Source organism: Myotis daubentonii, chromosome 10, assembly GCF_963259705.1.
Source record: "Myotis daubentonii chromosome 10, mMyoDau2.1, whole genome shotgun sequence".
In the NCBI taxonomy this organism is placed as follows: Eukaryota; Metazoa; Chordata; class Mammalia; order Chiroptera; family Vespertilionidae; genus Myotis; species Myotis daubentonii.
Genome location: NC_081849.1, coordinates 80,398,060 through 80,424,743, shown reverse-complemented (window position 1 = coordinate 80,424,743; position 26,684 = coordinate 80,398,060). Strand labels below are relative to the sequence as shown.

General features: G+C 46.1%; 1 long non-coding RNA gene across 2 annotated transcripts; it reads right to left on the bottom strand.

Annotated features, from left to right (window-relative positions):
- Positions 1 to 7,703: 7,703 nt before the first annotated feature.
- LOC132211178 (uncharacterized) lies at positions 7,704 to 25,979 on the bottom strand. Of its 2 annotated transcripts, XR_009447428.1 has the most exons (5): positions 25,473 to 25,979; positions 21,686 to 21,879; positions 13,235 to 13,377; positions 8,790 to 9,114; positions 7,704 to 8,689 (listed from the first exon to the last, which is right to left on the bottom strand). It is a non-coding gene; the product is annotated as an uncharacterized LOC132211178 (long non-coding RNA). The 2 variants fall into 2 exon arrangements; XR_009447429.1 differs by lacking the exon at positions 8,790 to 9,114.
- Positions 25,980 to 26,684: the final 705 nt, after the last annotated feature.

Genomic DNA, 26,684 nt, shown 5'->3' with positions numbered 1-26,684 from the left:
CCCTGCCACAGCAACCTTTCAGGAATCCCCTGAAACACTAAGAGGGGCTCCCTTTTCCTGGCTCAACTCTGGGCAGGTTCTGCTGTGGCATCAGTGCAACCCTCTTGCAAAGCCCTCTCTTGGGCACCTTCCGTTCCTGTCTCTCTCGTCCTGATGTGCCCTGTGGAACCAAAAGCCAAGATGTACACTGCTCTCCCCAAGACTCAAGACCAACCCCCAGGACTGTGCCCTGGACAAACAGACCATTCATAAGAGTAAGGAAGGGCAGACAGAAGACTGAGCAGGAGGCAGAGAGAGAGGGAAAGGGGAAGAAGATCCAGAGCAGAGTGGTAGGAAGACATGATGACGGCTGTAGACGGATGGCTGAGAAAGTTGCAGGAAGAACTCAGCTGAGGTCTTCCCTGCCAGATCTTCCCTCTGTGTGGATTCGCTCCCAGAATTGGTTCATGTCAGGCACCACATTAAGGACATCCCATACTTCATCTCTCACCTGGCTCACTGCAATGACTTCCTAACTGGTTTCCTCCCTCGCCCTCCTAAGCCTGTCCTCAACCCAGCAGCCCAGTGATCCCATTCAAATGTGAGTCAGAGATGCCACTCCCTGGCTCTCACTCTCTGACCTCATTTCCCTCCACATGTCCCCACCCTCCCAGGCAGACGCTCTGTTCCTCAAACATACTTGATCTGCTCCTGCCTCAGGGTGTCCCTCTGTCTGGAAGGCTGCCCCCCTGCATGTCCACCTGCTGCTACATCACAATCACCTCTTCTGGTCAGTCCATCTAAAACAGAACCTGCCAACACTGCCCAGCCCCTTTCCTTTCTAACATAATATATAATCTACTTGTTCATGTTTGTTGTCTATCTTCCACTGGAATGTAGCTCTACGTAAGGACAGGAATCTTTGTTCGTTCACTGCTATATCTCTCTTTTCAATAATAGTGCCTGGCACTTGGTAGGAATATATCTGATGTTGGTTGAAAGAGTGACCTCTGTAGAATGACCACATTCTATAGAGGATAAAGCTTGGGCTTAGCAGTGTAAAGTAACTTGCCCAAGATCACGGGCCAAATGAAAGGCCACAGTCGAACCAGCCACGTCTATTTCAAAAGCCTGTCTGTGTTCCTCACCACTCCGCTGTCACATGGGCTTCCTCTTGCTGCGAGCTGCTGAAGCCAGTACAAGGAAATCGTTCCTCACGTCAGCCTTCCTTTACGGTTAACCAGACCCCCAGGCCTTCAGATGACCTTCCTGAGTTGCAAGGTGAGAGTATTGACAGAAAGAGATAAAGATCAGAATCGCAGTGCATGTGCTATGTGGGGAAGTGAAGGGATAGGTCTAAATCCACTTGGTTAAAAATAGGACCATGAACTTGTTGAGGACAGCCTCAGCTGGGTGTCTTGGTGGGGTGCAAAGGGGCTGCCCCCTCAGGGCAGGATCACCTGCAGGCCAGCCAACACATGTGTGGGGCACCCCCAATGCTAGGGGCACCCAAAGGATGAGAAAAACATTATGGGCTCTTTGATAGTTGCAAAAACATATAAAAGGAGGTGTGTGGGAAGAGACAAAACTTTGCTGGACTTCCTCAGAGGCATCTGAGGGCACAGCTTTCAACAATATACAGATGGTGTAGACTTGCACACCTGAAACCTATATGATTTTCTTAACCAATGTCATCCCAAAATATTCAATCAAAAACTACGCGTGGGGATCATCATCATCTTTTCCGTCTCTGAAGGTCAATCTGGCCCTGCTGATCCTGATGCATGGGGCCAGTGGATTCATTTTATCTGTCATTTTAAAAAATGTTAGGTATGTGTGGTTTCCATTGCACATGGAAGTAGGGTAAGTAGGGCAAGAATGGTTGCTTTGTAAATTGTTGAGGAATAACAGTGGTGTTTCAGGCAAGGTTGGTTAATGCTGCTGTTTTAAAATTGGAGTTGGAGCTCCTAGTCCTCCTCCTACACCTTCTCTAATGTCCCCCTTGTGCAGCCTTCTCTGTGCCCACATCTGAGCTGCGCTCCCCCAGCAATGACTCACTCCTCCTCCGTGCCACAGACCTCATTATATTTACCACGTTGCAGCATAATCATCTGGATTGCTCCTGATCCCCCGTGAGACTGAGATCTCCTGGAAGCCCAGGCTCATGCCTTAATGCATTATTCATCTTTGTGTCTAGCACATGCTGGAGGTTCCAGTTTTGCCAAAGGCCATTAAATCCAGACTCTGGAGGCTAGAGGAGCTCCTAAGGAAAAGGTGTCCTTTGGCGCATCCCTCTGTAAGACATGCCAGGCGCCCAAACACTACAAACCAGGTTGTGCGGAGCAGCTGCTTCTAGAGCCCCTCCGTTCTCGCCAGAGCTTCTCTGCAGGGCTGCTCAGTGCTCAACTGTCCTCCAAGCCTCCCCCGCCAGGCCCCAGGGAGCAAAAGATGTCAAGAAATGGGCTGCTGGGGCCTCCCCCATCACTTCTCTGCGTTTTGGTTCCTCATTTTGCAGAAGTCATGAGTTGAAACCTGAGTTCTGAGGTCTAAAATCTCTGACTCCTTGGCCATGACCCTGCCCCCTTCCCACTCTCCACTGAGCAGGCCTGGCCTGGCTGCCTTGGAACCAGACCTGCACCCACACCTGTCCTCTGAGCTACCACTGTGACCTGCCTTTCCTTCTGCCGGAAGTGCATTCTCCTGCACATACCTCTCTGCTGCTGCCCCCCTCTGTGCTCCGCTGCTGTACCCGATGCGGTGAATCAAGCTGCTCTCCGGGGCATTTTAGCTTGATTTCATCCCTGTAAAAATGATGTGATACATTTAGAACACTGCATACATCCTGATGCTATTTATGTATTTTATTTTAAACTGCACCTGCTGGGTTTTTGTCCGTTTGCTCTCAGATCTATTCTCTGCCACCCTCAATCTGGGCTGTGCATCCCTGGGAGCTGTTTTCCTAGATGCCCTTACAGAGCTGGCCCATGGTGGAACACTGAGATTGAGAGGAGGGGAGAAGCCAGGCTATTTCTCCCCTTCTCTGCTTCTGATGGTGTCAGGCAGCATCTTGTCTACGTCCCCAGCCCTGCTGTACAGCGTCAGCACTGGGGCTCCAGTAACACTGCCTTCTCCTTCGTCCCTTGAGCCTCAGGTTGATGGTGGGCTATCTCTGGCCTCTCACCTCGTCCATAACCCGTATTGAACTCCCTCTGCAACATCTATCTCTGCCTCTGCCTTCTGATTAGACTCTCACCAAAACACTCTGAATGTGTTACACCTTTTTAAAAATAGTTTGACTGTGGCATAATTTACATATATAAGACCATCACTTTCATATTTATGTGTATGTGTTGTTTGAATATTTTAGAGATCATGTACTCACTTATTGCTTATATAATATTAAAACAATATTTATAGCAGCCTTGCCCAGTGTTTCTCAGTGGTTTGGGCAGTGGCCTGTGCACCTAAGGGTCACGGGTTCAATTTCCAGTCAAGGGCATGTACCTGGGTTGCAGGTTCAATCGGCATGCAGGAGGCAACCAATCAATGTCCCTCTCTCACACTGATGTTTCCCTCTCTCTCTCTTCCTCCTCCTTTCCACTCTCTCTAAAAATCAGTGGAAAAAATATCCTCAGGTGAGGATTAAGAACAATAAAATATTTATTGCAGAAGTGGGACAAATGAGGTGAAACATCAAGTGCATTAGCTGAAGCCTTAGGCCATGCAGATGTCGTTAACATTCGTTCATGCAACAAATACTTTTTATTTACCACGTGCCAGGCACCAAGGGTCCACTGGTGAACAATATGGGCACGATCCTGGTCCGTATTACCTACAGTAGTTCAGTTCACAATTATTTCAATTTTAACTAATGGTACGTATGTGGAAGTAAAGAGGGCAACGAAAGGCTAGCCTAGTCAGGGAAGGCTTTCCTGAGGACGCCACTTACCAGCCGAGAGCCGGAGGATGAGAGAGAAAGCGTAGTTGCGAGAGGGAAGTGGACAAACAGTGTGGGATAGCAATGCTGTGGGATGGCAATGCTGGGCTGCCGCTGAGTGCTTCCCTGCTTCTGTTCTCAGGGAAGCTGCTCTCACAATAGAGAGTTGGCTGGAAGGTGTTTCTCATCGGAACCCACAGTGGGATGCCAGAGGGCTGGAGGGTTTTCCAGGGCTGTAGCCATGCCTTCTGACATGTGCGACCCATCGTCTGCACCCCAGGTGGCTCTTACTTGGAGGAGAGGAGCCATGTGTCCTGTGGGAGTTGACAGGACTGGCTTGGAAATGGCTCAAAAGCTAAGGACACCCTGGGCTCAGCAGTGGTGCCAAAGTACCCACGTCCATCCACCCCTCATCCTTGGACTGGTACTGACATTTTCTCAGGCTTAAGTAGAGTGGAAATGCCCAAGACAAGTCCTCCATTTATTTTCATCCATATTTCCACTCCCGAGTTCTTGGAAAAACATGCTGGGACTGTGGTAAAAAACTACCCATGAAGCAAGTTTCATTCTTCCCATGTTCTGTATTATTCTCTTTTTGCATAACTGGAGAAATCACCTACAGGTAGGCTGCACCTAGCTTTAACTACTCTAAATGTTTTCACTTGTGATGCTAATGGAAAGACACCTATGGAGCTACATTGGTGTCAGAATAAAAGGAACAGCCCAGAGACCACCTGGGGCATGGTAAAGTGAAGTATGGTAACAATTAATTCAGGTAAAAACTATAAGTTTCATATGTCTTAGAAGGCACATTTTTCCTTTACCTGGGAAGGACAGCACAGCTATCCCAAGTTCAGAGGGCTCCAGTTAGCATGTCAACTCAGTGTTCTGGAGACCCAAAACTGCCTAAGTGCCTAAGTTTAACCCAGGTCACTCAAGGGTTCTAGACCCAAAACTGTAATTTAGATAACATGCCTAAGTTTAACCTAGGTCACCAAGGACTCTAGATAATGTGTTCATCCAAAACTGTAATTTAGATAGTATACTGTCTCTGCTTCTGTAAATTTCTTCTTTTTTATTTGAAAACTAGGTTCCTCGTTCCAAACCTTGAGATAGCCAGTTTAGAAAATTAAGTTGTCTTTGACCTAGAACAAAGAATATTCTTATATGGTATTATTCTACAAGTTTCATTAATAATTTTTGATGCTTTACAACAGTATGTTGTGCATTTATCCCAAACAAACTTACAAATTAATTCTTTGACATGAAGGGATTTATTCCCTCCTGGGAAGACACTTAAGCATCCTGTATTGACCTCTCTTGACCTTTTTTTTTTTGCCAAAAGGATTCCAGTTGTCTACAGCTGTTATCTGAGCTCTCCGTTCAAGCTGAGATCATGAAAAGCTGGTACCATGGATCTGTCTCTTGCCCAATGGCGTAAGCTGGGCCCTCTCTGGAGAAGAAACCTGGGTTCCCTATGATCAATGCTGGGACCCCGCCAGCAGGCGAGGGGATCCAAAGGCAGTTGCTGGGCATGGAGGCCAGAGGGACATAGATTAACAAGGAGACAGAACTGAACCTCACATCACCCTACTTGGCCCAGAGATGGTTGGTAGTCAAAGACGAGTAAGACCCCACAGGGTGGGGCAACCTAAGACAGGCACAGCCGGGGGCCAGTAGGAGAAAACTTGGGGTTCAACAGAGGTGGGGCACAGATCCTCACCCCCCCAATGGTGCAGGGGCTTGAACACTCACCCCTTCTGAGGAAGGTCTCCTGTCCCCATGGCTGCTTCTTGCTTCCCATGCCCAGCCCAGATCAGGAACCAAATAACAGAAGAGACTTGGTTCAGCTGAAAATGGTACCCAGAAAAACAAAGGCTTAGTTTAACAGACTCTAAATTTAAATCTAGCCTAAAAACAGGAATGCTCAGGCCTCACCAAGCTTTTATTGATCTGGGATGCCCCCATAGCATAGCCCTTAGGCAGGTGACCCCCTAGTAACAAGCAGACTAGCCCATCAGCAAGGATTTACATAATAATAAATGGGGGAGTAGTTTCAGCTACCACTGTCTGGACAAACAGAGGTGGCGCCTAGCTCCGACCTTTGCTAGGGCTTCAAAGGCACCCAGCCTTCTGGGGTTCTCTGTCTATGCTTATCAGATAGTGAAGGCAATAAACAGTTTCCCACACATAACCTAATACAGATTCTTTGGCCTGTGTCTCAGTCTGGGCAATGGTAATACTCTCCTGTTTTATTGTAAGCCACCATTACTCTGTGGACTAGGTGACTTATACACTAGCCTATTAATTGCAGTTCAGCTACAGCATGTCCAGGTCTCCCGGACTCCGTGAATCAGGTCCCCTTTCCTTTGATGTCCAAATTATAGAGGTAACAACAGATCTCCGCTCGCTCGACCTCTGTGTCCTCTAGACACTTCTGGGTGTCCCCAACAGGATGTGTCACACACCCGCTGCTGTAACCTCGCAGATTTGCCTGCTTCTTTCTCCTGTTCTGGCTCCGCCAGGCCTGCTTCCTGCGGGGCCACGTGGACAACGGCAGGGCTGTTACTGCTGCGGGGGTCAGAGCAGCATGGCCAGGCAGGCGAGGGCCTCTTCCTGTGCTCTGGGCTCTGCTGTGTCCCCTGGGATCGGAAGCAGTGATGCTTAGGACTGAGAGTCAGGAAGATTTTGTGTGACGTTTCCCTACTTTCTGGGCCTCCCCCATCTAAGCACTGGGGCTTAACACCAAGTCCTAAAACCAGAGTCCTAGCACCATCCCTCATGCCTCCTTGGTTCTTAGCCATCCCAGCAACTATACTTGGGGCTACACTCCAAGTCACAAAAGGTCCCAACCGTATCCACAGAGGCAAACAGGTGTATCGTGTCTGGTCACGGTGCTGATACCTGAGGATGAGAAAGACGTGGCTGGTGGGATGTGTTTGGACTTCTTGGAATCATCCATTCTGGGGCTGGATGTTAGCTTCTTACAGGATTTCCCTGGCAGAGCGGCTGTCCAGCACCCGAGGTTCTTGGGTCCTATGGAAGGGAGACACGGGTCCCTTGCAAAGTTTGGGTGCAACACCCCTGGCGGGAGGGTGAGGAACCCGGGTCCCATCTGGGCTGTTGTCCAGAATGGTTTACCTACGTCAGTTTTGGACAGTTCTGACTGTGGGCCTATGAGTCTCCTTCACCTTTACACCACAGCACTGAGCACACAACCGGTATAGGATAAGTCTCTGAGCAGTGCTGCCAGTTTAATGAGCAAATGCACTTCTGTGCCCATTGAAACAGCTCACTTGTTCTTGCCAACAAAATGAGGGAGATTGGTAATAGATGCTGTTGTCCACATTTCTCGACCCCATGGAAGTGAGGTGCACGCTCTGCCTGGGCTCTAGAGGATCTGCCACTCCAGGACGGGGCTCAGGCTCCAGGATAGGACTCCCGGCTCCAGGACAGGGCTCCTGGCAGGACGGGGCTCAGGCTCCAGGACGGGGCTCAGGCTCCAGGATGGGGCTCAGGCTCCAGGACGGGGCTCCTGGCAGGACGGGGCTCAGGCTCCAGGATAGGACTCCCAGCTCCAGGACGGGGTTCAGGCTCCAGGACGGGGCTCAGGCTCCAGGATAGGACTCCCGGCTCCAGGATAGGACTCCCGGCTCCAGGACGGGGCTCCTGGCAGGACGGGGCTCAGGCTCCAGGATGAGGCTCAGGCTCCAGGATAGGACTCCCGGCTCCAGGATAGGACTCCCGGCTCCAGGACGGGGCTCCTGGCAGGACGGGGCTCAGGCTCCATGACAGCGCTCCCAGCTCCCAGCCCAGCAAGGTCTGCCTCTACTGGTTGCTACCATTCCCTGCAGCCCTGGCCAAGAGGCAAGGTCTCGGATCTGGGACACTCCGCAAGGAAGTCCCTGCAGACGCAGGGGCCTCGAACTTTCCAGGGCCTCTCCCGGGGCAGTCTTTTCAAGTCTCCAGTACTTCCATGAATTAGATGCGGAGTATAATGGGAGGATAGCCACTGTTTGTCAGTTTTTAATGAAAATAATTGGGAAAATTACACCCCTTAAACACTTCTCTAGCACAGTATGTTTTATTCTACTTCCCACTGAAAACCCCTTTTAAAAGGACTGTCCCCATAGAAGGTCTGTTTTGAAAGACTTTGTTTATAGGCAAACACATTTGTTCCATAATAACGAATTTATTTTCTTAAGAGGAAGCCAGAGTCAAGATTTTTTTTTTCTAACTAAGAGTCATCCTTGAGGTTTCATTTTGAGTAAACAATTACTTTTGCGCTTCCTGAAAAACTGAAAGTTGCTGCAGGAATTCTCCCAAACTGCTAGGCTTCTAGGTTGTAATCCCGGGTTCCAGAAGGCAATAGGCACACAGCACAAAATTCACAACAGCCTGCGCCTGCTGCCCCTCCTGCTGCCTGCCCACCTCCTCAGGTAATGCGTGCTCAAGTCTGGAGGAGCCCTTCCTGCCGCAAGTTCTCCCAGGCCAGGGGGCCCGCTGAGTGGCGGGGTTTGTATGTGCCAGGCCGGAGAGGCCAGACTTTAGCCCCAGCTTTTTGTTCACATGACATCGCACGGGACATGGTCAACAAGCGCGCTGGCACATTCCGCCCTCCCACCTAAGGAGCTGTCCCTTGGAGATTTAGAATAAGTCACCCGTCTTCCTAGAGGAACCTCTCTGCCATGGCTGTGCTGGACTGGTATGAAGCTGTTACTTTGGGATGGGGGAACTTTGCAAGCAAGAGCGGAACACAGCAGTAACACTTTTCTAAAAGAAAAAAAAGAGAGAGAGTTTTTATTGCCTTTGTACATCGCCATAAGCACTTTTGGGCGGAAATATCAGAATAAATCGGAGTTGGAAACCTGACCTTGGCTGTGTAAGAACAGCGAGAATCTGGTACGTTTTCATTTCCCATTCAGGTCCTCAGAATACCAGGAAGCAGTTTGCTCAAGTTTCTTTTCTGCATTTAGCTCTCCTGAATGCCCAGCCTCAGTGCCCAGGCCCTGCTGCCAAGGGTCCTGCTGGCGCATTCAGCTGCCGCTCCAGGACACAGCCCTCCAACCGCCTCGCCCCTGGAAGTCTGTCTTACAGCACAAAACAGGTGGAGGGACATTCCGCCTCTGGCGCCTGGCCCGCATGTCTTGCTACTTCTACTGCCCGGTGCCAAGAATGACAACAATCTTCTGTGTGTGCTTGGGGGTGGGAAAGCCCAGATATAACTGTGGATAGCAGTGAGCTTGCTCGTTGGACAAGATTCCCAGGGCAGCTGTTGTATCTCAGACACTTGGCTCTATTGCTAGGATGGATGAATAGAAACTTTGGACAAATCATTTATTTATTTATTTTATCATTCTTTTAAAAATTATTTTACTTTTTTAATTAGATAATTTTTTTTATTGCTTAAAGTATTACAAAGGGTATTACATATGTGTCCTTTTTTCCCCCCTGCCCTTGACAATCCCCTGGCCTCCCCTACCCCCCAGTGTCTTATGTCCATGGACAAATCATTTAAAAAATTATGCTCCCGTGATAACTGTTGAATATAACAGGGATCATTTTAAAGAGTGAATATTTGCTAATATCATAATAAGGAAGTTATTTGCTAACATCATAATGGACTTGGGTGTGTTTACACTTTCAATTCTATTCTAACTGTTGGCAAAAATTTGATCTGACACAAAATTTACAATCTATAGCTACAACTGAGACCCAGTTATCACTTTAAAAAATATGTCTTTATTAATTTCAGAGAATAGAAGGGAGAGATAGAAACACCGATGATGAGAGAGAATCATTTATTGGCTGCCTCCTGCACACCCCCTACTGAGGATCAAGCCCACCACCTAGGCATTGTGCCCTGACCAGGAATTGAACCATGACCTCCTGGTTCATAGGTTGACACTCAACCGCCAAGCCACACTGGCCTGGCAGGGTTATCTTTTTTAAAAAATTATTTATTTATGGATTTAAAGAGATAGAGGAAGGGAGAAAGAGTGAGAGAAACACTGACTTGTTGTTCCTCTTATTTATGCATTCATTGATTGATTCTTGTATGTGCCCTGACTAGGGGTGGATCCTGCAACCTTGGCATATCAGGATGATGCTCTAACCCACTGAGCTACCCGGCCAGGCTCAGGGTTATCTTTTTCATGTGCTGACATTCTTAGTTACACTAACAAGTTAGTTAACTTCACAACGGAATTACAAATTCTAACTTAAGGATTTGCCCATTGTTTGTTCTTAGCCAAAGACTTTAACCTATGTTTGATTCAGTCTTGATGCATAATCATCTTCTTTATTTTGTGTTTAAAGAACAAGATTATATTAGTATTCAATTGGCAGTTATTTCTACTAAATTAAATGTACACTTTAGTGGAAGATAAAAATGTGACTAACTGAAATGCTATTCCTGGAAAATGAAGTCTCAATGAAAAGTTCTGTGAATTTCAACACTGTCAGTTACATTTCCTCAAGATCCCCTAAACCGGATTAATGTGCATCAGTTTAAAAATATAGTGTTGAGTGGTCCCGCCTTCATCTTTTCCTTTTGGTTGAACCTAGCCAGACTAATAGTAACAGAGACAATTGCCCCACTTCAGAGTGGGTTTCGCATGGGCATTATTGATACAGCTACAGGTCCTGTATCACCAGCAAAGCATAGATTAAAATTGGCCTTGACTTAAATGGACTTAACATTTTGTTTTGATTTTTAATGTTTTTATTGATTTTAGAGAGGAAGGGAGAGGGAGAGAGAGATAGAAACACCAATGATGAGAGAGACTCATTGATCGGCTGCCTCCTGCACGCCCCACACTAGGGATCGAGCCCACAACCCTGGCATGTGCCCTGACTAGGGATCGAACCCTGACCTCCTGGTTCATAAGTCGATGCTCCACCACTGAGCTACACCCACCAGGCTGGACTTAACATTTATTTTGGTTCTTGGATTGCAGCCGGAAAGTTGGCTCCACAGCATCAGCCATCTGGCCTGCCCTGTCTCGCTTCACGCTGACCATTCACTGCCTTGGCTTGCTACTGCGTCTCTTCTACTCTCTCCTAACTCCTCCACCTGAGTCAAAGCCCAACACGACTTCAGCTCTAGTTCTGGCCAACCTGGTCCGTCCTGCTCAGCAGCTGACACTCACCTGTGCCAGCCTTCCTGTCATTCCTGGGGCCTGGTTCCGCCCAACAGTCTCTGCCAGTTTTGCTACTTACGAACCCACGCCTCAACCACTCCCATGGCGTCTCCTTCTGCCACCACCTTTTCTCCGACCCTCCTGCTGTCTGTCTGCCTGTGTTGGCCGCTCTCGGCTCAGCTGCTGGCACCTGCATGAGCCACACACTGATAGAGCCAAACACAAGGTCAACGTGGCCCCGCCAGGCTGACTTCGGTCCTTCCTCCGACCCCGTGGACGTAACACTGGCACATGATCTCCTTGGGATTCCAGTCTTGGTTTTCTGCTCTTTTCTGGAGTTCGTTTCCCCTTGGTGCCTCCGGGGAGCACCCTCCATGTTCCTTCTCCTCCGCCTCTGGCTGGTGTGCCCAGCAGGTCCCAGGCCCGGCCCAGATTCACTGGGATGCTCTGTCACCACCTGCTTATCTACCCTTCTTATCTTTTTGGACAGGCGGATAGTGTTGCCTCTGTTCACCTGCCCAGGGTTTAAGGCAAAATATGCCTATAGCCCAGCCAGCATGGCTTAGTGGTTGAGCATCAACCTGTGATTCCGGAGGTCACGGTTAGATTCCCAGTCAGGGCACATGCCCGGGTTGTGGGCTCTATCCCCAGTGTGGGGCATGCAGGAGGCAGCCTATCAATGATTCTCTCTCATCATTGATCTTTCTATCTCTCCTTCTCCCTTCCTCTCTGAAATCAATAAAAATATATTTTAAAAAATAAGCCTACAGATCAGGGCAGCTGCAACTAAATGTAAGTAGGAAAGATGACACTTATGGTGAGGAAAGAGTTATGGGGAAGGAGATGGGGTGAGAGCATCTGAGTGGAGGTCTGAGTAGGAGGAGGTAAGAATAAATATGAGGGAAATGAAAGACTGGGGTGGGGGGGGGGCAGGGAGGTGAGAAAGAGATTGTGAGTATTGCTGGGCCATGAGATCTACCGACTCAGAGCCCTGCTATTTGATTAGTAACATGCCTTTCACATGCAATGGATGAAGTTTAATGTCACAAAACAGACAACTTTAAAAATACAATGTTAAGTAAATAAAAAGCAAATCGCAGAAGGCTATATGCAGTATGTTGCTATTTTATAAAAGGTTAAAATATATATATATATATATATATATATATATATATATATATATATATTCCTAAACAATATATATATATATAGTTTAGGAATTCATGCCTTTGTTGTCAAACTATAAAAACATACACAGAATGATAAACGCCAGATTCACGCTGGTGGTTACTTACAGGGAAGGATAATGGGGACCGGGCTTGGGAGAGAGGGCACTGGGATTTCATCTGCACCTGAAATATTTTCATTGTTTTTTAAAAATTCAAAGCAAGGTGCTCAGGCAAATAAGGAAGATGTTACACTTTGAATTGGCTGATAGGTACCTGCAAGTTCACTATAGAATTCTTTATAGTTTTCTGTATTCTGGAAACACCTCATTATTAAAATTAAGAGGAAGGAAGAACAGTGGATTCAAGTTGCTGCAAGACGGGCCTGCATATTTGCACAGATACATTAATTATTTGGGAATATTTAAATACATTTTTAAAATCTTCTCACTGGAAGATATGTTTTTATTGATTTTTGGAGAGAAAGAGAAGGAGAGAGAGAGAGAGAGAGAGAGAGAGAGAGAGAGAGAGAGAGAGAGAGAGAGAGAGAGAGAAATATTGATGTGAGAGAAACAGCAACTGGTTTCCTCCAGTATGAGCCCCACCAGAGATCAAATCCGAAACCTAGGTATGTGCCCTGACTGGGAATTGAACCAGTTGCATGGGACAATGCTGGCCACACTGAGCAACACTGGCCGGGGCTTTAAGTATATTTTTAATCTAAATCTTTATCGACACAAGTCCATTTATGGACAAAGAGTATTTCAGATTCAGCCCTCTCTGAGACTCAAATATAACTCAAATGTAACCTAGATATAACCTAGTGTCCCGTGGGGCCCAGTCTCATTCAAAGACACATGTCTAAGCCCAGCAGCCTTGGGAGAGAGGGAAGCCTTGCGGTGGGGGTAGCTGCTGCCACTTGGATCCCACACTCTGGAAATACCCCTGTTTTTGACAGGAGAGAGAGCACTATTGACATATGGGACAGACAGAAAAGGGATCTGACCTACCTTAAGCATGGCTGTGACCTGCCTGGGCTTTTAGGGTTTTTGTAGATTTATCTTCTCTTGGTCTGATGATAGCTGAGATTAACCTCTTTCCCTGGTCAGCAATTATATTCTTTACTCCTCTCCCCCGCCTTCTGCAGAGAACTCTGTGAATTCCATGACATTAAATCATTCCCAACCCTGCGACTCAAGATCCCCCATTACTTCTTCTTCCTTACCTACTTCAATATATTTAATATGATGTATTCTCTAACTTACGACCATTTTTTTCCTGAGACGGTGAACGTGATATTTAAATTCTACTTTCTCACTCAGAGTTCTATCATCTACAGCAAGTTCTGATTTTAGTTCCTCTATTTATAGTTTGTAGAATCAAAAATATGATCTCTCTCCAATTTCACTGCTGTTTGAATTCAAATGTTTGTCATCCGATTCCACCATTCATTAGTTTCCCCAGGAAGATAAGTAAATCTGTTACACAGCTAATTTATTAAATGATAGTGATTCCTAGCTCAAGTATTGAATTGTATTCACATCCAGGGGCGCCTCAAATTCTGAACCATTTATGCTAGATTTCTGGAATTCCTTTCTTCTGATGGAATGATTCAGGGCTAAAATAGAATTTTTAAAATAATGACTCTCATTCAAAAATTATACATTCAACCTAGCAAATGAAAAGGGACGGCAAAAAAGAAAAAAATTAAAATGGGGCTAGGAGCCCAGCTGACGTGGCTCACTGGTTGAGCATTGACCTATGAACCAGGAGGTCACAGTTTGATTCCTGTTTGGGGCATATGCCTGGGTCGCCAGCTGGATCCCCAGTGTGGGGTGTGCAGGAGGCAGCCAGTCAATGATTCTCTCTCATCATCAATGTTTCTACCTCTCTCTCCCTCTCCTCTCCTCTCTAAAATCAATACAAAATATATTTTAAAAAATGGGGATAAGAGACTGCAAATGGAACAAAGAACACAGAAGAAAACGGTAGGTTTGGGGGAGAAATATTACACTAAAAGAAGGCAGGATGGAGAAAAAGTTTATCGTAAAGGCACAAAATGCTAGTGTCATGGCATACTGAAATATAAATGGAGGGCAAGTTTCTAAATAATGGCCAGACCCAAGGTGTAGATCTGTGACCTTAGGGAGAAGTAGCCTTAAAGATCCCTTACCCAGAGGCCAATTGCACATCTGTGGTGTGGGTTACGCTGCCTTTCTTCTATTCACTAGCCCCTACCAGAGCACATGACACCTGTACAGGGAGAGGCCAACACCAACACAGCTTTCCACCTTCCCAAAAGGAGAATTTATTCTATTCCTGTCTAGAGATAACTTTAAAAATTATTATTTTTAATCCTCACCTGAGGATATTTTTCCATTGATTTTTAGAGAGAATGGAAGAGAGAGGGAAAGACAGAGAAATATCGATGTTAGAGAAACACATTGATAGGTTGCCTCCTGCATGCATCCCGACCAGAGCCTGGGAGGAGCCTGCAACTGAGGTATCGAACCCAGTACCCTTGGGACTGCAGTCCAAGGCTCTATCCACTGAGCAAACTGGCTAGGGCTAATGGTAACGTTTTGTTGTTGTTTTCACTTGAGTTACTTTAGGACTCTGGAAATGACAGCTCTGAAGCTAGCCAAGATGTCACACAGGAAGAAATTTTGTTTCTGATGAAAACATTGGAATAGGAAATTATGCGATATTAAGGGACAAATAGAAGTTTCCCCCTCTTCTTGGCAAGTCAAACGCCCAGTTATCAAAGAGCGTAAGAAAATAATGCATACATGAGCAGAACTGCTTCTGAATAAAATATCTAGAATGTAAGTGCTGCATCATTTCCCAGTTAAGCATTCTGTAAATAAAGCCTTGCTCTTCCTCTGTGTTCCTGGAAACTTCCATGGGAGACAGAGAGTGGAGCGAAGCAGTGGAGCCACCCAGTGGCCAGTGGGTAACCACAGCAATCATGAGCTTCCTGGTGCATTTCGTCCGTTTCCGGTGTTACAAACTGTGTATATTTCCTCTTGAAAATATGACACTAAGCACTTCTAATAAGAAATTTAATAATGTAATAGTAAATAGGAGATCCATAACTTGAATATCACTCTCAGATTCTTCACATAAAAGTCTGAAGAATTTGCGAACAAGCAACTTTTAAAAATAGAAGCTTCCACAGATACAAAAATGGTGGGGAGCAAAGATCATCTCTCATTTGCACAGAGAAAAAGCACCCACTTATGCTGGGCTTTCTTTTCCTCCCTGAAGCTCCTTTACTTTCGTAGGTCCCTTGGCGTCCTCACAAATGTAGGTGTTTATAAGGGCGGAGCCCCATGATTTTCCCTTCCTGAAGTGCTACTCTATAAGCTGCAATTTGGGACAAGAGTGAATAAGAAATGGCTATGTTGACCAAAGAATGACTTTCATAGACAAAATAAAAAGCTATCTATACTAATAAAAGAGAAAAATGGTAATTGGCGTACGGCGATACCCTTTTCATTGGCTAATCAGGGCTATATGCAAATTAACTGCCAACTAAGATTGGCAGTTAACTGCCAACAAGATGGCGGTTAATTTGCATATGTAGGCACAATGCAGGGAGGCGAAAGGGAAAGCAGGAAGAAGCCCCCTGCCACTGACAGTGATCAGAAACCCAGGGGGGAGCTAAGAGCTGGGGGGCAGGGCAAAGGCGGCCCTGTGGCCGCCTTTGCCCTGCCCCCCAGCCATGATCGGAGAATCAGGTGCCTTTTCTGCCCTGGCCAGTGATAGCAGGAAGTAGGGGTGGAGCCAGCAATGGGAGCTGGGCACAGTCGAAGCTGGCAGTCCCAGGAGCTAGGGGTCCCTTGCCTGGGCCTAAAGCGGAGCCCACGATCGCGGGGCCGCTGCAGCTGCGGGTCCCCGCTGCCCGGGCCAGACGCCTCAGCCAGAGGCATCCTGCAGGGGCGGGGTGGAGCCCGCACGATCGTGGCACCCACCGCTGCCACTGTAGGTCCCCGCTGCCCGGGCCGGATGCCAGAGGCCGATCCTGCGATTGGAGGGTGATGGGGGTCAATGCCTGAGGGCTCCCAGTATGTGAGAGGGGGCAGGCTGGGCTGAGGGACACTCCCCCCCCCCCCCCACACACACACCCAGTGCACGAATTTCGTGCACCAGGCCCCTAGTAAGCAAATAATTATAGGAGATTCCAGTCATTTGTGCAATAATAAATAATAGATTAAAATACCGAGTTTGGCTGAAGAGTTAGCAGGAAAATGCCTGCAATATGGCCAGTTATTAAATGACAGAGAAAATGTATTAGAGATAAGAATCAGGCACAATGCTGAGATTCCTGTGGTTGTTCTTCTGGGTGGATAACCAGCAAGTTAATTGGGGGATGCTGCTTTTAGCTACCTGGGATTCCTAGCAGATGTCTGAAGAATGATGCCCCTCCCCAACAGTTTTTGCTAACCCCGGGATACAGCTCCTCAGTGTGGCCAGATTTCCATCTGGGAGTTCTCCCAGATACTCCGCTGTCTATTATGGCACCATGAAAGAGGACATAGATGGTAACACCAAAATCCTACAGAAACGGAAGCTAGAAGCAGTGTTAAATAGAAACAAACAGAAATGCCATCAATTTTGTGGGCTTTTGTATCAACAGCTCTATCGATTATTGTTACCTTGGGCATATTACTTAACTTCGCTAAAGCTCATTTCCCTTCTCTGTAAAATGAGTATTATCATCTAGTCAATAATATTTATTGTTATTATACAGCAGAAATTGTTCTGGGCAGCAGTGATGAAAATAGGGTTAAGGGGAGCTCATAGTCTGGTGAGAGAGACGGACTTACAGAAAGACAATTACCACATAGTAAATGCAGTAGATGTCACTCGGAAGCATTGAGAAAACAGCTAAGGATGGGGCAGGGTGAGTTTGAAAGTGGGGGCTTAGGGTTTATCTTGAAGGGATTCAAAGAGCTCACTAGATAAAAGCACCTAGCACCTCCCACATTGGTAATAAGGCACCCTGCTAATGTTAAGTTGCGTTGCCTTCCTTCTGGAGTGATCTTAGGTGCAGCTTCTTGGGACAGAACTGAGCATATTGCACTGGGCAACGTCAAAGTTGTGAAACATAATCCCCTTAGGGGAGATAAAATCCTGCATTCTTTACCAATGAGTATTACAGAGACTATGCTCAAGAAGCTGTCCCATGACTCCCTAAAGCCTGGAATTTAACAAGTTTTCTTGGTCAAAGCCAGCTTGCTATTTCAAAGACTCAACCTAGTTTCAAACCCTAGGGAGTCATGAGGAGTAATACACAAAGAAAGAAATTAAGAAGGGGAAAGAAATGTGAAGTCAGCCAAGATTTTTCTTAAGAACTTTGGCCTTTTCTCTTGACCACTTATGCAACTATTTAAAAATTGTTAGGCATAAAGTTTGGAAATATTTTTCAATAAAACATTAAAAGCATAAAATCTTTGGAGTGCAAAATGCTTTGAATGAATGAATGAATGAGTGAAATGGGTTTCTAGTGTGCAGTATTTAAAGTACTTGACTTAGCTGTCATTCCTCTTCCCTCTTCCTTGTCAATCAAACCAATCCATTATTCTCATGATCCAAGATCTGGCCTCGGAGTCTTAACACAATTAATAAGGAAGGCACTACTAACATAAAGAAATGGTTGCCCTGGCTGGTGTGTACAATGGTTAGAGCGTTGCCCTTGCATCCAAAGGTTTCGGGTTCAATTCCAAGCCAAAGGCATGTACCTGGGGTGCAGGTTTAATCCCCAGCCCCTGTTGGGGCGCGTGCGGGGGGTAACCAATCGATTGTATCTCTCTCACATCGATGTTTCTCTCTATATATATACCCTCCTCCCTCCCTCCCACTCTCTCTAAAAATCAATGGGAAAAAAATATCCTCGGGGAAGGTTTACAACAACAACAAAATTGTAGTTACTGGAAGTGAACCTGGCAGGATGGTGGAAAGTGGGTGAGGGTGAGGCTCTTTAAGAATGGCGCAGTGAGCCCTAGCTGGTTTGGCTCAGTGGATAGAGCGTCGGCCTGAGGACGGAAGGGTCACATGCCCGGGTTGCAGGCTTGATCCCCAGTAGGGGGCATGCAGGAGGCAGCCCATCAATGATTCTTTCTCATCATTGATGTTTCTATCTCTCCATTTCTCTCCCTTCCTCTCTGAAATCAATTAAAAAAAAAAAAAAAAGAATGGCGCAGTGAAAGGCAGGCCTTGAGAAGGCACACATGTCAGCCTGGTAGTGTGGGGCCTGTCTTATCTCCTCGGCGCAGCTGGAGGCTGAACTGAGCATCCCAGCTGGGCCGGGGAAGGGCAGGGGTGCGGTTTTGATGAACAGAAACTCCGGGGGAAGTGTAAGGAAAGGTTGGAAGAGGCCAAGGAAAGCAAGAATCATGTAAATTACTGTTTGCCTTTTGCACATCGCCCAGCCCACTTTGACATGGCAGATGACACACTTCCCCTCACTTTCCTCCTCTGCTTTTGGCTGAGATGAGCTGGGTCGCAGAAACGCCTGGGGCACCTCCCTTACTCCCTTGTCTCTTACAGTCACTTACATGCTTATTTTTTCCCAACTAAATTGCAAACTCCTGGAAGGCAGCTACATCTTACTACTCTTTGAAAGTGTAATAGTGAACAGCACAGCTATTCTTAACGCCAGTGGTGGACAGAAGTGTTTTTGCAGTTGGGCTAACGACCCACATGCCTCTCTGCACGTAATGGTCTCTGACTGAAAGCACACACGGCGCCCTATAAAACAGACCCCACCCTTTCCGGCTGTGTCTCCCAACTGGCACTTCAACTGGGGAGTTCATCCCAGTGGCAGCATCCCCTTTGGCCATACCAGGCCTGCCACTGAGAGCAACCCCAGAGCTCCATAAGGACGGGGTACCCCCCTCACTAACATATTTTCCGGGTCTTCTCATGGAATGTTGGCGGGGTAGAGTGGATGTACAGGTAACACACATGGTTCGGTTTAACATGCCTATCTGCCTGGCCCCGGGATTCCTTCATCTACATTGTGTGAGGAAAACTCTGGTATCGCAGTTATATTACAGGTAGGCCATGGGTCCCAGACTTAGTCAACCAATCAATCAGTCAGTCAGTCAGTCAATCAATTCTGAGTTACCTTTAGCTTCATGAACTAACACATTAAATCTGGAATCTCTAGTAAGTGTATTCGTATCAGTTAATTGTCCCAATCTAGTGTCATATGTCACCCTCCTCGATCTCACATTCAGAGTACATTCCCACGCAGGTCCCTGATTTCTGCTGAGACATATTAGCAGAGTTTACCATTATTTTCTGTGTAAGCTATTTCTTCCTGGGTCACACACAGTGTGCACTTGCCCCTGAGCATGCTGAAATTTAAGTCAGGTTATAGGGCTGGTGGGTCGGGAGGAGAATAAAGATCCTCTTTTAAGAAACTGCCCCCAAGTGAGGTTATCACAGAGTTTTCCAACAAAGGGCTGGCTACATCCACTGACAGAGGAGGCTGAGAGTGACGTAGTTTCCAGATTGTCAGTGTCATCTGGGTCCAAGCAGATGTCCCCACTCCAATGATCAGGATCCCAGTCTTCCCTGTGTAATACCCTAACTGTCACAAAAATGTGATGGGTCTATGCATTCAATTATTGCTGTAATTCGGCAACCCTTAAGTTAAAATTTGTGCTTGATTTTCAACAATATTACTGCTGTGCCCGAGAGAACTAAATGGTTCCTTATAGCTGTCAGGGACTGTCAGGGAAGCATTCTGGTCTCTGACTGTGACTTGAGCTGAGAGTTGAAAGACACGAGCTCGTCACTTTCTTCCTATGAGGGCTAAGGTGTTCTCAGAAGAATTGATCTCCTACCCCTGTCCTTATAGACACCTTAACTGCCATGATGGTCCAGTGCGGCCACCGCTTGGGCAATCCCTGGCTTCAGCTGGCTCATCATCGCTGTCAACCACAGATGAGAGTTGGATGAACTGCCTCATTTCCCACTGGGGAGGAGCGCGGCCAAAGGGCACGGCCACAGCAATCCTCCAAGTGCCTGTGTGTCTGTCTCCTAGGATCACTACTGATGCAATTCTGTGTCAGTCAGGGGCCAGTTAGGAGGCAGAAACAATATGCTGAATATGGAAGGTTAAGTACAAAGATTCCTACCCATAACAGGGAATTGGAAAGATAGGGAGATGGCAGGTAAGGAGCAAAGAGAATGCTGAGGAATGTAAGAAAATCAGATAGAGGGACCAGCTATTGCCTGAGGGCTGAGACAGACCGTCCTGGAAGAGGTCTGGTGACTGTGACTCATCTCACATCAGGGAAGTTCCCTGAGGGTGGTGAAGGAAAGCTGTTCATGGAGGGAGTTGTACTGATGGTCCTCACTGAGGTGCGCCTGGAGGGGTTGTGGGGGAAGCTGTTTATGGAAGGACCTGCGCACTGCTGGCCACTGGGCATGGCCGGAAGGGGCCACAGCAGCAGCCATGGCTGGGAGAGCTGCCTAAGACAGCGGTTCTCAACCTGTGGGTCGCGACCCCTTTGGCGGTCGAACGACCCTTTCATAGGGGTCGCCTAAGACCATCCTGCATATCAGATATTTACATGCCGATTCATAACAAGTAGCAACATTACAGTTATGAAGTAGCAATGAAAATAATTTTATGGTTGGGTCACAACATGAGGAACTGTATTTAAAGGGCCAGAAGGTTGAGAACCACTGGCCTAAGAGGACACTGCATGCTCAGGCCGGGGATCTCTCCCTCCTCGGGGTCCCTCCTCTTCCCTCCACTGTCAGAGCTTATTTCAGCACAACTTGAAAAGGAGAACTATTTAAAGAATTTATCCCTATTATCACAAAGCAGGCAGTGAACTATTTGGGGACTCCTTTAGGCAATAATGTAATAATCAGCTCAATAAATCTATGTCCTTTAACTGGGAAAACCTTACAGGGAAGACTGGATTTTATTGGGGCTTTGGCAGTTGTTACGAATGGTCCCTTGAGGAGCTGATAAAAGCCATGGACTCTCCCTCTGGATAACTGCACAAGTGTGCATACGTACAGTCTCATAGGCAGTCCAGAGTAACTGTCTGAACCCAGATTAAGAACCCCTGGTTAGGCCAATGGCTGTTGCCCATGTTCAAATCAGTGACTTATTTATTTGCACCTAGAGTAGCAAATTTAATATCCCAAACTCAACTATGTTTGCTTTCAGCACAAAGGTAAACATTTGAGAAACATAGCCAATAGTGCTAGATAGTTCTATTTTGGGGGGAGGAACTTGATGAAATTTATCTGGAAGAGAGAGGCTGAATACCAGAGGAAAGGCAAGCATTGTGAAACAATTGCAAGACCACCAGTGGGATTTGGACTTGGGTAGCTGCCTGTAGACGGAACGGGGTATCTATCCTGACCTGCTCTGCTTTGGGAAGGTACGTTATGGCAGCTGGCCTCCGCACGACACGGATGGTCCTTACCTCCTGGTGTTCAAGCTCATGTGTTCTCTCCTCCCACACCGACGCGGAGCTGGTATTTGTGACCAAGAGCACCGTGTAGGTGACCGGATGATTTCCGAGACTAAGTCAGGAATGCCATTTCTGCTTTTGCCTCGGTCCACTGGATCTCTTTCTGGGGGAATCCAGCCACCATGTTGTGAGAAACTCAAGCAGTGCTGTGGAGAGATCCACAGGGAGAGGTGCTGAGACTTCGCACCAAGGACCAGCTGCCTTGCCAGCCTAATGGAGAGCCACCTTGGAAGTAGATCCTCCAGTCCCACTGGGCCTGCAGATAACTGAATGCCATCCTGACTGCAGTGTCATGAGACATCGGACCAGAACCATCAGCTAAGCTGCTCCCAATGTTGTGACCCACAGTTTTGGGGTAATTTGTTTTGCAGGAATAGACAACTAATGTATATATTTAGGTCAAAATGCTCTAAATGGTGAAAAATATAAAGGATTGGGCCTTCCCCCGCCCCCAGGTCTCTCTGGTCACCTGAAGGAGAAGTCAATATAGCTATTTAGCTACGTTTTTTTCAAGCATTATCATAAATAAGTCACTCGGTAGAATCATCAGAGAAATAACAGACTTCTCTGTTAGCCAAATGGTCACTCTAAGTCAGGGGTGGGGAAGCCTTTTTCTGCCAAGGGCCATTTGGATATTGGTAACATAATTCGCGGGCCATACAAATCTATCAACTTAAAAATCAGCCTGCCAAATTTGGTCAAACGTTTAATTAGCTCATCCTAATGCCTTGGCAGGGCCAGACCCAATGATTTTACAGGCCTTATGCGGCCCGAGGGCCAGACATTCCCCACCCCTGCCTAAGTACTGACTGGACATGTAGTTTCTGAAAAGCAGGAAATCCAATTGCTAAACCAGCTTATGAAGATTTCTATTGATGCAGAAATTTATAGAAATAACAGATGTCTCCTTATAAAGATTGTTCTAAAATCACAGTGTGTCTAAATGCTCCTTAGGGCTGCCATAATTGATGAAGGTATACGAAAATAGTGTGTGCCCAGGTGAGTGAGTATTCTGAACCGGCCGGGAACTGTGCTGGAGGATGGTTGAAGGATCTGGAGCTCTTTAATTTGGAGAAGGAGAGAGAGAGAGAGAGAGAGAGAGAGAGAGAGAGAGAGAGAGAGAGAGAGAGGGGCATTTAACAGGTATACATTTGAAGGGCTGGCATGTGGAATAAGAGTTATATTTTGGGTTGGTCAAGAGGAGAAAAGTGGCTTAATGAGAAATCATAGGAATGATTATGAAGTTTCTACTTCACTTAGAACCATAGCTGTTGAGCAACGGGTCATGCTGTAGTGAAAACGAGGGCATCTCCTCTCCTTGGATGGGTTTAATCCAAAATTGGCCGATGGCCCTTCAGAGATGTGGTAAGAGCGATCCCGGCAGTACTTGGGAAACTGAGCTAGGGGACCTGAAGTTGTTGTGCCTGAAAGCCTCTCCCTCCTAAACATGTCTTCTTACGCATGAGCATCTCTAAATAAGAAGGCAGGGTGGTGGGAAGTGTGTGCGTTACAGAGGAATCGGGACTCTATTGGGAAGCTACTAGCTGTGTGACTGTGGGCAAGACAGTTAGCATTTCCAAGCTTCACTGTCCTTACTACCTTTGAGGATTGTTCTGAGGTTTCATCAAATCACTCACGTGCCTTTTGATGCATATGTGGATTTCTTTCTTCCATTTTCAATGGTATGGTTCATAATCAAACATCTGGGACCCATTAAGATTTTGAGAGTGCAATGTTGAAATGAGCTAATTCGCCTAGGCTGTAGCTGTAGGATTTCATTTGTTTTTCAAATAATAAACTTGATTAATATTTGATTAGATGCTTTGTGGCACAGCATCTTTTTTTTTTTTTAAGGGAAAAGACAAGTTTGTTGTGTGTATTAATAGAAGGAATCAGAAGCCAGATGGCCAACATCATCATTGAAATTTGCAACTGTAAGATCATCACTTGACTAAAGTCTTTCCTCCCAAGAGTTTATTAAAAAAAAAAAAAAAAAAAAAATTCACACCAAAAACAAAAGCCAAAATACCAAAAACTAGATTATTCAATATCAATAAAGTATTTTACCTTCCTGAAAGGTATTCCAAATTTCAGCAACAAACAAACAAACAAACCCCAGTAACAAGGCCTTTATTTTCTTTAAAATAGTAAAAGAAATTGGAATATAGCAGACTGAGTCAGTATAGGCTTTTCTAGCTGCCCTTCCCACCCCAAAGATTACAATAATTGGAAGTAAATAAACACCTCACAAATACTGGAGTCAGTTTTTATTATTTACAAATGATTTTTTAAATCTTTGGGGTTTTTTTATGTTTTTTTGTGTTTTTTTAAAAATATTTTATTGATTTTTTTACAGAGAGGAAGGGAGAGAGATAGAGAGTTAGAAACATCGATGAGAGAGAAACATCGATCAGCTGCCTCCTGCACATCTCCCACTGGGGGTGTGCCCACAACCCAGGTACATGCCCTTGACCGGAATCAAACCTGGGACCTTTCAGTCCGCAGGCCGACGCTCTATCCACTGAGCCAAACTGGTTTCGGCTGTTTTTATTTGTTAACAAAGAAAGCTACTGTAATGGCAGATCAACCCAAATTCTTGAACTAGCCACTAAGATGACGTGTACTGAATTAGTTAATAGTCTTAAAAGTAGATTTAGTCTTAACGATCACAAATTCTTTGTTATCTATTAGCATCCTATTCTTAAGCACTCTCACTACAGGCTGTCCTTAAGTAACAAATGGAAGCTGAGCTATGCAATCCTTCTTTCACATTTCCTTTTCTTTGTCTTTATACATTTTTTTTTTTTTTTTTTTTTTACTGATTTCAGAGAGGAAGGGAGAGGGAGAGAGATAGAAATATCAATGATAAGAATCATTGATTGGCTGCCTCCTGCATGACCCATACTGGGGATGGAGCCCTCAACCTGGGCATGTGCCCTGACAGGGAATCAAATGCTGACTTCTTGTTTCAAGGGTCGATGCTCAACCACTGAGCCATGCCGGTCCGGCTGCACTTCCTTTTCTTTTTTTTTTTTTAAATATATTTTTATTGATTTTTTACAGAGAGGAAGGGAGAGAGATAGAGAGTTAGAAACATAGATCAGTTGCCTCCTGTACATCTCCCACTGGGGATATGCCCGCAACCCAGGTACATGCCCTTGACCGGAATCGAACTTGGGACCTTTCAGTCCGCAGGCTGACGCTCTATCCACTGAGCCAAACCGGTTTCGGCTGCACTTCCTTTTCTTATCTGTGACACACACAATGACTGAACTAGGCACCCAAGGCCCACAGCAGCCTCTGAGTGACTGCTGAATTGCATCCCCTCAATGCTATCTATTTTTCCTACTGGAGGTTCCAAGTTAAACACTGTCAGTATTCTGGGGACCACTTTCATACATGGTTCTACATACATACATAATTTAACAAAAATGGGATATTTACGTACAGTTTGTATTGTGACCAGGTTCAACAGCATCAAAAGCATTTTTAGGTACTTAATTCAGGTGGCTATAAAGTAAAAAAAAAAAAAAATCACTTTTCAGACCCTATATATATCATTTTTATATCCATGTATTTCAATCTCTTGAATGTTCATTACACTTTAGAGTATTTTTGTCCATGCTAGTGAACCTTTGATGGGTTCTGCTTTAAAGAGTGCTCATCAGCCCTGGCTAAAGCATTGGCCCGTGCACCGAAGGGTCTTGGGTTCAATTCCCAGTCAAGTACACGTACCTACCTGTGTGCGGGAGGCAATCAATTGATGTGTCTCTTCACATCGATGTTTCTATCTAAAAACAATGGGAAAATACCCTCTGGTGAGAATTAACAGCCAAAAAAGAATAGTGCTTATCATAGTGAGGTGTACATTCTCTTTTAATATTTTTATTAATTTAAATCTCATTAATAATGTACATTTCACAGTGCCAAATGAGAGGACCCCATTACTCTAAAGCAGTGGTTCTCAACCTTCCTAATGCTGCGACCCTTTAATACAGTTCCTCATGTTGTGGTGACCCCCAGCCATAAAATTATTTTCGTTGCTACTTCATAACTGTAATGTTGCTACTGTTATGAATCGTGTTGTAAATATCTGATATGCAGGATGTATTTTCATTGTTACAAATTGAACATAATTAAAGCATAGTGATTAATCACAAAAACAATATGTAATGATATATGTGTTTTCCGATGGTCTTAGGCGACCCCCAAAGGGGTCGCGACCCACAGGTTGAGAACCGCTGCTCTAAAGGAGTCCTGAAGTCTGAGTCACAAGCATAAGTGACAAGATCTGCAGGTTTTCGTGGTTGTGGAGATTTCCTGACTTAAATAGGAATTAGACCAAAAAAATAAAGAAGCCATAGAGGTGACAGTTTGGGGCTTATATGGGGGCACGATGGTGCCATAAAGGATCCAGCGTCTTTTAACTGTTCTGCTCTGTTTGTTGCTTTGTGACTAAACTGTGGTTGCTGCACCTCCACTCCTCCAGGAAGAGAGACAGGTGTAGGGCAAGGATGAGCCCGATCTGCACATGTCCATCCTCCCCAGAAGCCCCAGCAGCAGCTTCAACTTTCATCTTATTGGCCAAGTTGTGTTAAATGGCTGCCCTTAGATATATGGGAGTCTAACAAGGTATTTTTTCAGCTAGAAAAAAAGGGTTCCATTAGGCACTCGTCAGAAAAAGACCAGAGACTTCTACAGAAAACCGGAGCAAGCTGTCCTTATCCCACGACAAGAAAGAGGACTTCCTCTCGTTTCAGCAGAGCGCTGAAGGGAATGGGTGATGGGGTAGGCGTCCTACCGCAAAGGGCCAGGTAGAGGAGGAGAGGCGTGAGGGACCCATCCTGCTGCGGGCGCGGCTGGGCGGGAGAACTTGCCCTTGGTCGCGGGAGAACTTGCCCTTGGTCACGAACACAGTGGTAGCGAACCGCCGCTAACCCTCCTGAAACAG